Source organism: Gavialis gangeticus, unplaced genomic scaffold (assembly GCF_001723915.1).
Source record: "Gavialis gangeticus isolate Ggan-Ray unplaced genomic scaffold, GavGan_comp1, whole genome shotgun sequence".
Lineage (NCBI taxonomy): Eukaryota > Metazoa > Chordata > Crocodylia > Gavialidae > Gavialis > Gavialis gangeticus.
In genome coordinates, this window is record NW_017729031.1 from 5,223 (window position 1) to 17,727 (window position 12,505).

The 12,505-nt window shown below is 44.0% G+C and overlaps 1 long non-coding RNA gene across 1 annotated transcript; it reads left to right on the top strand.

The window, feature by feature from the left end:
* Positions 1–3,707: 3,707 nt before the first annotated feature.
* LOC109301283 lies at positions 3,708–10,290 on the top strand. The gene is made up of 2 exons (XR_002098493.1): positions 3,708–4,422; positions 9,660–10,290. It is a non-coding gene; the product is annotated as an uncharacterized LOC109301283 (long non-coding RNA).
* The last annotated feature ends 2,215 nt before the right edge of the window (positions 10,291–12,505 follow it).

Genomic DNA, 12,505 nt, shown 5'->3' on the forward strand with positions numbered 1-12,505 from the left:
TGCAACTATCTAGCCAATTTGCCACCCATCTGACTATGTAGGCATCAGTGCCTCAGTTGCCTAATTTTTTTATGAGAATGGGGTAAGAAACAGTGTCAAAGGCCTTCTTGAAGTCCAGATAGATGACATCCACCTCAATGCCTGCATCCAAGGACTTGGTGACCTGGTCATAAAAGGGAACCAAGTTAGGCAGGATCTGCCTACAGTGAACCCATGTTGGTTGCCCCTGAGCATTACCTCCCCTGCTGGTCCCCTGCAGATATGTTACTTGATAATTTTCTCAAAGGTCTTCCCAAGGACCAAGGTAAGACTGACTGGCCTATAATTGCCAGGGTCCTCTTTTCTCCCCTTCTTGTAAATGTGGACCACACTGGCCCTTTTCCAATCCTCTGGTACCTGGCCAGAGTCTCACAAGTGCTCATAAAGCTGTGCCAGGGGCCCTGCTATGACCCCCACCAATTCCTTCAGCACCCTAAGGTGAAGAGCATCTGGACATGTTGAGCCCCTCCAAAAGTTCCCTAACTAGGTTGTCCCTGACTCTAGGCATGGTGGTGCCTCCCCTGGGTCTGTCCATGATCCTAGTGGGGGAAATGTCCTGGTCCCTGTTCAGGAATATGGAGGCAAAGATTTCGTTAAAGAGGTAAGCTTTTTTGTTTGCTATAATCACCAGATTGTCAGGCCTGTCCCGTAGGGGCCCCATGTTACCCGGTGCCCCCCCTCTTACTCCCTATGTATTTGAAAAAGGACTTTTTGTTATCCCTAATTCTGGTCAATAGCACTAGGTCCTTCTCTGCCTTGGCCTTCCTAACAGCCTCCCTGCAGTCATGAGCAACGGAGGTATAATCCTCCTTGGTGATAGCCCTTTGCTTCCACTGTTTGTATGCCTCCTTTTTTGCTCTCAGGCCCTCCTGGATGCCTTTGCCGAGCTATGGGGGCTTTAGAGCACTCATGCCCCCCTTGGTATGCATTGGGACTGACTCCTTTTGAGCTTGGAGGATTGTCTTCTTGAGGAACAACTACCCGTCTTGGACTCGCATCTCATTGAAGCTCTGAGACCCCAGCGCCTCTTCTACTAATCTTAGCTCATTGAAGTTGGCCCTCCTGAAGTCAAGGACTTTTGCCTTACTGCTTGCTTTCACTACCCTGCACTGGATAGTAAATTCCAGCAGGCAATAATCACTGTCACCTAGGTGGTCGAGTACCCACAGACCCCTCACCAGGTTGTCGCCTGTGGCAAGGACCAAGTCCAGCAAGGCATTTCCCCTGGTGGGACTATGCACCTCCTGGGTTAGGTGGAGGTTCTGTATCCCATCTAGGAACCTACATGAGCGCTCGGACCTGGCTGACTGCTCTTCCCAGCAGATGTCTGGGTAGTTTAGGTCACCCATGACAACCACATCCCTTGACTTTACAGCAGGGTGGGCAAAATGCGGCCTGGGGGCCGGATGCGGCCTGCCAGGCCATTCTATGTAATCCACGGGACCCCTAAAAAGTTTAGAAAATTAATATTTATCTGCCCTGGGCTGCTCGTCATGTGGCCCTCGATGGTTTGCCAAAACTCAGTAAGCAACCCTCTGCCCAAAATAATTGCTCACCCCTGCTTTACACAGTCTCCATGAGCTGACCTGAGAATTCCAGGTCCAGCTCATCTCCGTGGTGAGGCAGTCTGTAGTAGATGCCCACTATCATGTCACTTTCCCCACAGCCCCCTTGTATTTTTACCCAGAGCGCCTCAGTTTTCCCTTCCTCTAACCCCAGTCTGATCATCAAGGATTGCTCTTTGATGTAGAGTGGTACACCCCCCCCCCACCTTTTTTCCCTGGTGTGTCTTGCCTGTACAGCCTGTAGCCCTCTATGCCCACTGCCCAGTCATGGGTAGTATCCCACCAGGTCTCTGTGAGCCCCACTAGGTCTGGGTTTTTGCTAGCTAGCAGGAGGGCAAGATCCTCCTGCTTTCTTCCCATGCTTCGAGCATTTGTGTAGAGGCATTTGAGGCCTCCTGTAGGTGCACATACTGCTCCCTTGTTCCTAAGTCTGCCCTGGTCCTGTCACTTACGTGGGTACTACCTGCACACGTCACCTGGCTTGACGGCAAAGTGTCCTTATGTTCCTCTGTGTCCCTGTCCCCCGGCAAACCTAGTTTAAAGCTTTCCATACGAGATCAGCCAGCCTGGAAGAAAAAACACGCTTACTTTTCAGGGACAGATGAAACCCATACCGCCCAAGCATGTTCTTTGTGCAGAAATGTGGGTCGTGGTCCAAGAACCCAAGGCCCACCTGGTAACACCAGCTCTGAAGCCGCTGGTTGACCTCACCGATGCATGCCTCGTGGTGCCATCCACATCTGCTCACTGGAAGAATAGAAGAGAAAACCACCTGTGCCCATAGAGCCTTGTAGTCTCTCATGAAGCAGTTCAGGCTGCCCCTGGCCATGTCATTCGTTCCCACATGGATGAGGACCATGGGATATTGATCAGAGGGTCAGATGAGGTCCAGGATCATCTCCGTGACATCCTGAATCCGAACTCCAGGCAGGCAACAAACCTCATGTGCCATGGGATTAGGGCAACAGACAGGCCCCTCCGTTTCTCTCCGGATGGAGTTGCCGATGACGACCCGGCGTCACTTCCTCTTGGTGTTCCGGCATCACTTAGTCTGTGCTGTGCATGGCGTGGCATCGCCTCCTCTGGAGGCATCCACTCCTACCTCCTCTTCCACAGGTGCCAGGGCCTCCAAACTTCCCCAGCTGTACCTGGGGAGCTGACACTGTGGTAGCGTGAGTAGCTCTGGCTCTGGAGGTGACTGTCTGCCATACTGCTGCAGCAGGTCTCTCCTGGAGGGCTTCTCCATTAGGTTTCTGACCCTGCAGAGAACGAAAGTACCCGTCAATTTCGTCCTCGGCAGCCCTGATCCCCTGCAGCCTGCTGACCTCAGCTTGGAGCTCCCTTACCTGCTTCTCCAAGGTCCAAAGGTGAATACAAGAGGGACAGGTGAGGGGACTCCCATTCCCTTCTCCTGCCCCCCCCCCGGCTACAGTGTCCCTGCCAGGCTGCCCCCACAGATGGGGGCAGGGTGCCGCCGCCCTCCCACAGGCCCCATCAGGGTGGAGGCCTCAGAAAAGCCCCAGGTATGCAGCACCACTGGGGCAGGGTCTCTAGCAGCAGCGTGCTGTGTCCTCATCATGTCCATAGAGCTATGAGTCCTCCTCTTTCCCCTGCCAAAGTCTCTGACCTGGCTCCTCCTGCATGCCTGCCTTGCGCGAACACTGGTGCAAATGCTGGCATGCCCTTGCAGAGTATGCCTGTTTGCATACAGTTTGGGAGTGTGGTTCCCTGCTGCTCTTTGCTAAATGGGATCTAGGGGCTTTCTCTCTAGATCTGCTGCAGCAGTGCCCACCCTTCTGCCCTGCTTACCTTTGAGCTGCTGTTGCTGCTTCTGCTGCTGCCGCCGCTGCTGGTCTTGGGTGGGTGTGTCGAGGGCACGTGCACTTGCAGCACACGTGTGCCCACTCCTGCTCCCAACTACTGCTCCCAGTCCCAACTACAGAATTAGGGACGCTATCATCTTTCTAATTTACTGACTTGCTTTGTATAGCCTGTAAAGGAATTGTCTCCTCATTTCCAGAATAGTTAGCCATATGCCACTGCATATGATTTCAATCTGAAAGAAGCTACCAAGAAGAGAGTGAGCAGGCTCAAGCTAGGAATCCCTCTGTAGCTTACCCTGTCTCTTCCAACAGAATAGTTTTTCATGGAATTATTTTTTTGTGTGTGTAAAGTAGCTGAAGTTTTCTATAGCTAAAACAGTATTCCTAAAATATGAAAATACATTATGTTACTGCCTCATCAAATCAGTTGTCCATAAATGAATGGTAAAAACTGGTCATTTCATTAACAATGGTACTACTAGGACCCTATTCCACTCTGTTACGCTTGTGTAAATTGAGAGTTACTGTTGAATTCAGGCAGACAAGGTTCTTTGGGTAAAGGCAATATCTTTTTTAGACCAATTAAATAGTTGGAAAAATTGTTGAATTCAGGGCACTTACTCTGGTGAGTAAGGAAATAATTGGCCTATGGCATGGAAATGAGCCAGAGTGACTTCTCTGAGGAAAATTAGGGAGCCAATACTATTAGTTTCATGCTTGTGATACTTCTCTTTGCCTTCACTTCAGCCACATTATTCTGCTTCCTTTATCTTCTGTTATGGCAGACATTCTAGTGATGGAAGCATTTCTGTATATGCAAATACAATTGGTACACTTTTTCCTATAGGACTGGGTTCTTCTGTCCATTGCCTAGACTCTAAAAGCTATTTTTTTAAAGTTGTATGTTGAATACAAACAAGAAACATATGCTTAATTATAACTCTGATCCTGTTTTTTTGTCCTTGTAGCTGCTTATGAAAAGAAGTATCTCCCAGGTAAATGTTTACATTCCTTTGCTTGAAATTTATGAGCAGTTTGAAGATGGTTTCCAGATATTATTTAATAGCTCACTTTTCTCTCAGCTTACACTTTAGTTTTCCTGGTTATGCTGTTTCTATAAGCATCTCTTGTATAATGTGCATAACTATCACAACAGCTTATGTTCTCTCATTAAGCTATATGCATTTTCTCAAACAGCAGCAAAGCTTTATGACTTAAATTTGTACTTCACAAGGCAGGAGGGTTGGTAGAGGTACTATACCAGCTATGACACCTCTCTCTTAGCACAGAATATTCTAAGACATGATCCATATTCTATAGCTATCTAAACTAAATTATACATTTGCTTGCAAAATAGGTCATTGTTGAGCTATGAAGCCTGTGAAATTGTGTCTGATGAAACTGACTCCTGAAGATCTACTGCCTCATGTCTATAAATTGTGTGTGCAAAATACTAACCCACCATAACCTGGGGCCATTTACTGTGCTGTTGTAACAAGCTAGCTTAGGTTTACTCTGATTTTATACCTGTTGAGCAAACAGAATTTTGGTGTCTTAAAGTGTTTTAAAATGAGAATTTATTTTCTCCCTTTACATCTGCATGTTTGTTACCACTCTGTATAATACAGGAGTTCTTTGTTGAGTGTCAGTACAAGTGTGCTTCTAATGTACACCTAGCTTTAAATGTATTTGGATTGATTCATGATATAAAAAGAATGCTCTGAAACAATTGGCATTTCTATTAAATGAATACTGTTACTACCAAGTATATAGGTTGGGCTGCTTATTTCACTGAGGCCAAACAGGTTACAACTAACCATAATCAACCATAATATAAATGTAACAACTTGTTAAAGGCAGACAAAGTTCTTTGGGTAAATGTAATATATTTTATTAGACAAATTAAATTTAAATAGTTGGAAAAATTGTACTTTGCAAGCTTTTGGGCACAGACACCCTTCTTCAGGCATATCAAGAGTCTGCTGGTGAATTGTGGGTTTGATGGTGCAGTTCTTGAGGAATTCTTCTTCCAGGTGGGCCATGAAAAAGTTGACATATTGTGGGGCTATTTTGGTGCCCGTAGCTGTGCCCATGGTCTGGAGGAAGTGTTGGTTGTTAAAACAAGTTGTGTGTGAGGACAAAGTGTATACATTGGGTAATATCTTTAACACTCAAAGAATTCCTCAAGAACTGCACCATCAAACCCATGCTATATCTAAGATATATAGATGACATCATCATTTGGACCAAAAACCTTCAGTCTCTGAGTGATTTCCATCACAAATTTAGTAACCATCCCCCCTCCAGCAGACTCTCTCTTGAATACTCCAGCACCAGCATTTCCTTTTGAGACAGTATGATCAATATTCAGAATGGTAAAATACAAACCACCATATACAAGAAACCCAGGGATCAATATACATATCTACAAAGCACCATCAATGACCCTAAACACACCAAGAGAGCTGTAATGTACAGTCAAGCCCTCTGATACCACCAAGTTTGCGCTGAGGAGAATACCCATGATTGTCATCTCACAAATCTCAAAAGGGCTTTCAGCCAACAAAGACACTTCTCCAGAGAGATCGGTTGTACTTTTGAAAGAGCCACCCAGATACCATATGAAGAATTACTGCATTACAAAAAGAATATCCCTATGAATTGCACATCATTAGTGATGACATACCATCCTTCCCTGGAATCTATATGGAAAGGTCTCAAACAGTTGCAACCCATACTAGGAGAAGACCCAGTTCTTAAAGAGATCTTTCTAGAACCACCCGTCCTAGACTTTAAACAAGCACCAAACCTCACTAACCTCATCACCAGAAGCAAACTTCCTATGGCCCAAAGCACACCAAATGGATCCAGACCATGCCAGGATAAGAAATGTAAAACCCGCCAACACATAACCACCACCCCCACAATAACTACAACACACAACAGAACTATAAACATTCCTTGATATTATACCTGCACCTCCAGAAATGTAATACATCTCATCCAGTGCACTAAGTGCCTTGATGGAAAATATGTAGGAGAAACCAAACAACAGCTGCACACCAGAATGAACGCACAATGAAAATCATATCAAAGACACACATACCCAACTACCTGTGGGTGCAGACTTCTCACAAGACAATGATTCTCTCTCCAATCTCTCAGTTCTAATCCTCAAAGGGAATTTACAAAACATCTTTCACAGATGAGCCTACAAACTTCACTTCATAAATCTACTGGATGCAAAAAATCATGGGCCAAATATAGAAGTTGGATTTATAGCACATTATAACCTGCCTGACATCTGATAACCCCAGGTAACTTGTCTGCAATGTAGAAGCTACATTCTATCACTAGTTCAACATTCCCCATTTCCCCCCTCGTTTCCTGTCTCTCACTATTGTCTTCCACCCCTCTGATCCTCACTGCCAGGTATTTGCATTTCATAGACCTGCATTTTGCATTTGGGCTTCTATTCTACTCAGAAAAGCTCACAGAGTCTCGATATTCCTGAAGAAGGTTGTTTGTGCCTGAAAGCTTGCAAAGAATATTTTTTTCCAACTGTTTATTTGGATTAATATAAGATATATCACATTTACCCAAAGAAACTTGTCCGCGTATGTCCTTAGACCAACACAACTACCAACAACCCTAACAACTTGCTGAACATATTTTAAAATGTAAATATCCAAAAGCATTCATTTCCTAAATCCAAAGGATGGAAGTTAACTGCTACTTCCTCTCACTGAAAGTTCTAATAAGATGATTTATGCAGGTTGCCACAGAGAGCCCTCCAAGGAGATGCCACTGGAGCCTTATCCAGTCTCTGAGAAGTCCCTTGAAGTCAGCCCAGGCTTGGCTTTTAGAACAAGGAGGGGAGCCTGAGCTCCTTCCCACTCTGAGATCCCAGTCTTGCTATCCATCACCTTCCCTGGTTTTCTGTGCTGTGATTCAAGAGGCTAGCATCCAGGTCTACTCCTGAGATGCTACTTCACCTCCTTATAGTGTGACCCAGTGCACCCCACTGTTCCAAGCAGCACAGCAGACAGTCTCTTCAGTCAGAGCATTTACTGGGGCAAATGCCAGCTGTCAGAAGTTCAGTGTCCTTTCCAAAGCAGTCCCTCTGCCCCCAATCCAGCCTGCACAATCCTGAGTTACTCCCCAAAGATACTCAACTGTTCCCTTTAGTCTCTCCAACTCCCCAAAGACTCTTCTGGCCCTAGACCTGCCAGACTGCATTATCCAGCCTGCTCTGCCTTCTGTCATGTTTATCTTCCCTACCCTCCTGGGTGTTGGCTATCTCACCTGTGTTGATAGGCCAGCACAGCCATTCACAATTCACAGCTGTAAATACTAAAGAGCCATCTGTCTTGAGCAGCGATTCCCAATCTGTGGTATGTGTACCACTAGTGGTACTCAGACAACCTGTCAGTGGTATGCATTATCAGATTTGTTACAACTACTTTATATGACAAAAAATTGCTGGTGGTACATAAGGTATCATTTTACATTGGTGGTGTACAATCCATGAGAGTTCGGGAACCACTGGTCTAGGGGCCAGCCTTGGCACTTTACCCCTCCTTTTCTGCACAGACTAAGTAGGTGACCTGAAAATATAACAACAGTGTGACACAGTTAACAGAAATATCAGAAAAAACTAGTAGTCACACTGGTATTTCTGGGAGGAATGGACATTTTATGTATGAATTTAGCCAGCAACTTAAATATACCTGGTATAGTAACTATTTTCACATGTCCTCTGTGGGGATTTTAATCAAAGACAAATTGTCCTCTTGCGTATTTGTGAAACTGAAGCAACTTCCATTGTTTTGAATGAATTTATTCTGTATTTACACTGATCTGAAACCATAATACAGCCTATTAGATCTGTGTGATCATGATTCAGCCATATCTCCAAAAACCCCAAGTGAATTGGTCTGATTGGAGATAGGACAAAACTCCCTTGAGGGAAGGCCTTACTTGCTTCTTTTGGGGGCCACCTAAACTCTGGAATAGGCTTGGAAGGGGATAAAAGGGAAAGAATGAGACTAAAGTTTGCAACAGCTCATTCTGTTTCCATATAGCAGGGGGTGTCAAAGATATGGGCTGGATGGTAGCCCTGTCATCTGGCCCACAGTGCTGCCTGTGGTTCTTGGACTGAATCCGCATGCTACATGCAGCACATGCTGGCCCTATGCACCACATGGGATGTGTGGAGCCCGCCTGGTGCACGCTATGTGCGCAAATCAGTCCCGTGCCCACAGGGCCAAATGAGTTTGATACTCCTGCCCTACAGTATTCACGAGACACAAGTTACAGTCCAGTGCTCTGACTGTTGCATTTTCCATTTACCAAGAAAGGCACAAAATCCGGTGCTTTCATTTTTTTATTATTTTTTTTTTACATCTTACATAAAAAGTAGATTTCTTGGTAGTGAGCACCAACATCACGTCAACAATATGGGTTGAGTTCACTGATAAATTCAAAGATACAGGTTTCCCAAGAAATTTATTTCCCAAAGACAGGCCACAAAAAAACCATAAATCAAATAGCCAGTCTTCCACCATGTTAGTTTATCTCTGGGATAATGAAAACGTGGCTGGAAAATACTTCGGCCAAAGGGAATGTTCACTATTTTAAGAAAAGGTTTGATTTTTTCCCGGCATAGATTATGCCTTTTGATTTCAAAATACTGACTTGTTTAGAGAACTTCAGAAAATTGTATTCAGAATTTGTATGTGAAACATTCATTATTAGGATTTTGTGAAGCAATTAAATGGTAAAATTTAAGGCAAAGATTGGGCTTATAAGTCACCTACGTACCCATGTGACGTAGCCTCCACCCCCCTTCTTTCTCTTTCCTCTCTTTCTTCTCCTTTTTCCTTTTATCTTCTATTCTCTAGTCTCCCTCCCTGTTTCTTTCCCATTTCTTTTCTCTCTTCTCCCCCTCCCCACCGGATGCTGCTGTCTATGCCCACAGAGGACGAACAACAAATGGTAATAAAAACTACAACTAAAGCAAAAAGTTAATGAGAGATAAGGAAGACGACAACAGTTTAGGAATTCTTTTAAATAATCCCAGTCCTGTCTATGCCATTGAACATGTGGTATAGGTATGCAGTTCATTTAATACCTGCACTGTAATAAATTTGCCAATTACATAATTCATTTATCTATTAGTATAAAAATCTTGCATATGAACAGCCACTTAAATGATCTTTTTTTGTTTCAGGTAAAAGTGCCTTAACAACCACTATGGTTGTAATTTTTACTATAGTTATGACCGTTTCTACAGCTGCAGTTTGGTACCTATGCAAGAGAAGTATTTCTGCTGCTTCTGGACCTTCATGTACAGCACACCATTCAACAGCTCAAGTACCATACAGTGATGAAACTGTTCTTGTAGATGCAGAAGAAAATGAATATTCTGCTTAAATTTAAAATCACTGTAAATTTTCATATTTAAATACCAAAAAGTGACAACCTGTCATCTGTTTCAGATTTGTTTCAGACATACAACTACTTAAATATGTGCATAACTTTGCTCATGTCGGTAATGTGCTGGCTGTTGTTAGGAAATGGATAGAAAAGATGGTTTAAGACAAACATCAGAGTATCTCATATGGGGCTGTCAAGCATTCATATTCATAAAGTATATTGACTGTACATTGCAGTATTTCACTGTCTGATTTAGTGATGTGACATTCTGAAAGAAGTAAGCATTTAATTATATCACAGATGTTAAAACTTCAAATTCTGCAGTTTTCTATAAAGAAGCTGTTTTTTTAAAAAAAATTGTCTTTGTTCATGATCTCCTTTTTCATTCCTGTGAATATTCTAGTAAACCACATTTGGAAAAAATGGTTAATTTGGAATTAATGGTGCTGAAAACTTTGAGGGTATTTGCACTGGTCCCAATTCAAAGAGTTACTTATTACACAGAAACAAGTTATATTAACTTGTGTCCAGCTACAAAACAGTCTGAATTTGAAACTATTTAGCCTTACAGGGCTTGTTAAAGATGAGCTATAATTCAAATATTGTAGTAAATAATTTTAAGCAACACACACATTGTAGTTGTTTGATGGTAACTTATAAAAAGAATTTGGGGAAAAAAAATCACATTTTTATTTGATTGCAGTTAGCATTCTGAGTCCAACTTTTCAAAACGGTCTCTTATTTAGACTCTAACTACATGATTGAAGTGTAATTCATGGCCCCAACCCTCCAATTTGATACGTGTAGTCAGATCCTTAAATCCATATTAAGTTGGACAGCAAAGCGGGTCTATTTGTGCTGATCATGTTTCAGTGCTGTTGGCTGCTGGATAGCCATCTGAATGCCTTCACTTGTGCTTATCTTCAGTGACTACAAAATTAGTAACTAGGTTGCACTGTATAGAAACCACTGAAAATATGCAAGTCTTTGCCCACTTTAGTGTGTGGTTATCCTTTTCTACACAGGGTTGTTCATGGGACTCTTAGGGATAGAATTAACTATTTGTTAGAGTTCTATTGGCTAACTTCCACCCATTTTAATGTCTATAAACAAATAGCTGCACTATGCGTGTCTCAGGGTACTAAGATGTGCCTTCTCCTTTAAGGGCAAAAGGAGCTTAGCAAAGAAGCGGGGCAGGCTACACAGAGCCCCACAGCTGCAGGGTGCCTGAGTAACAGGTTAACAAGGTAATTAGCCAGAACCTGCAGGCAGTCAAGGAGTCAGAGCCCAGGGAACATAAGCTCAGGGCTGGGGCTGGCAGGGTTAATTTTTTCCCTGGCCACATCCAAGGGAAGGAGCTCCTGCACAAGAGAGCTACCGGAGACATTGTACTGCCTGCTTTGCAAGCTCCAAACATAGTAGGACTCTAGGAGCTCACAGGGTACCCAAGGCTAATCCTAAGGGTAGAAGTTTGCCCCCTTAAAGGGGCAGAGTACTGCCTTTATGGTTGTGGTTGTTATAGCCCAGGGGCTTATGTTTGTATTATTATTTGTACCGGAGGTTTTGGGATGAAGTTATAAGGGGAGGAGGTAACCTCATTAGTGCCCAGAGAGGGGCACCTGATTGTGTGGAGCCCAATGTCAGAGGGCTGGAGAGCTCAGCGCCTGGGGGTGCAGCAGATGAGGGCCAGGGTTCTGGTGACATGAGACTGATGAAAGCTAGTGCCTCAAAGCCAGGCCTGACATAGTGGGTCTAGGCAAAAGGCCTAGGTGTATAAGGGGCAGAGGCCTTGACAGAGGGTATAACAACTATGTAACACCCACAAGGCATGGGGTGTGGTAAAGGGGAGGTTGGATCCACACAATTGACCCATAAGGCCTGAGGTGCCCTGCGCAGCACAGTATTAAAGACAGGCCCAGCAAAAGGCCTCAAAGACCAAGGAGCTTGAGTAGGGTTCAGCAGACCAGGACCAAGCAAAGGCCCATGGGCAGCCTCCTGGTTTATTTTACCAACAAGACGTGGTAGGTGAGACAAGAGGGTGCCCTCAGGTTGGAACTAACACAGTCATGGAGCCACCAGAGACACCACGGCCACCCCTAGGGCCCCTGCTCTGTGACACTGTGGTTATTGTATTATATTGCCACCATTTTCTTTGCATGCTTTAAAGTCATTGCATTTGACACACAAACTGCAATGGTTTCTCCAAAGGTATAAAGGTCTGTAAAGAATTTAAAAAAAAAAGTGGAGCAACAGGCTGCATTTATGTAGGGCCAGGTATGGGGATATTTAAAACATTTCATCTAACATTTTAAGTTGGTTTTAAAAAGACTAGTGTGTTTTGAGAGAGACTGACATGTGAGGTTCAGCAGATAACATGAATCCCATGAGCATAATGAGAATAGAAAGGGAATCAGAGTGGAAAAAGTGACGCAACAGCATGATGGCAGGCAGGGAACAGCATTCCAGGGTAATGGCACAGGAAGTGTTGTAGGAAAGAGGCAGTAGTGTTTGTGCAGTCTAAATTTGTACCTTGATTTTTTTTAAACCTTAAATCAGGACTTCTGAAGAGAGGGACCATATCTTTGTGAAGCAAAGGAGCTGGAGCTAGAAAACCATTGGAGCAGGATTTGCCACACACCA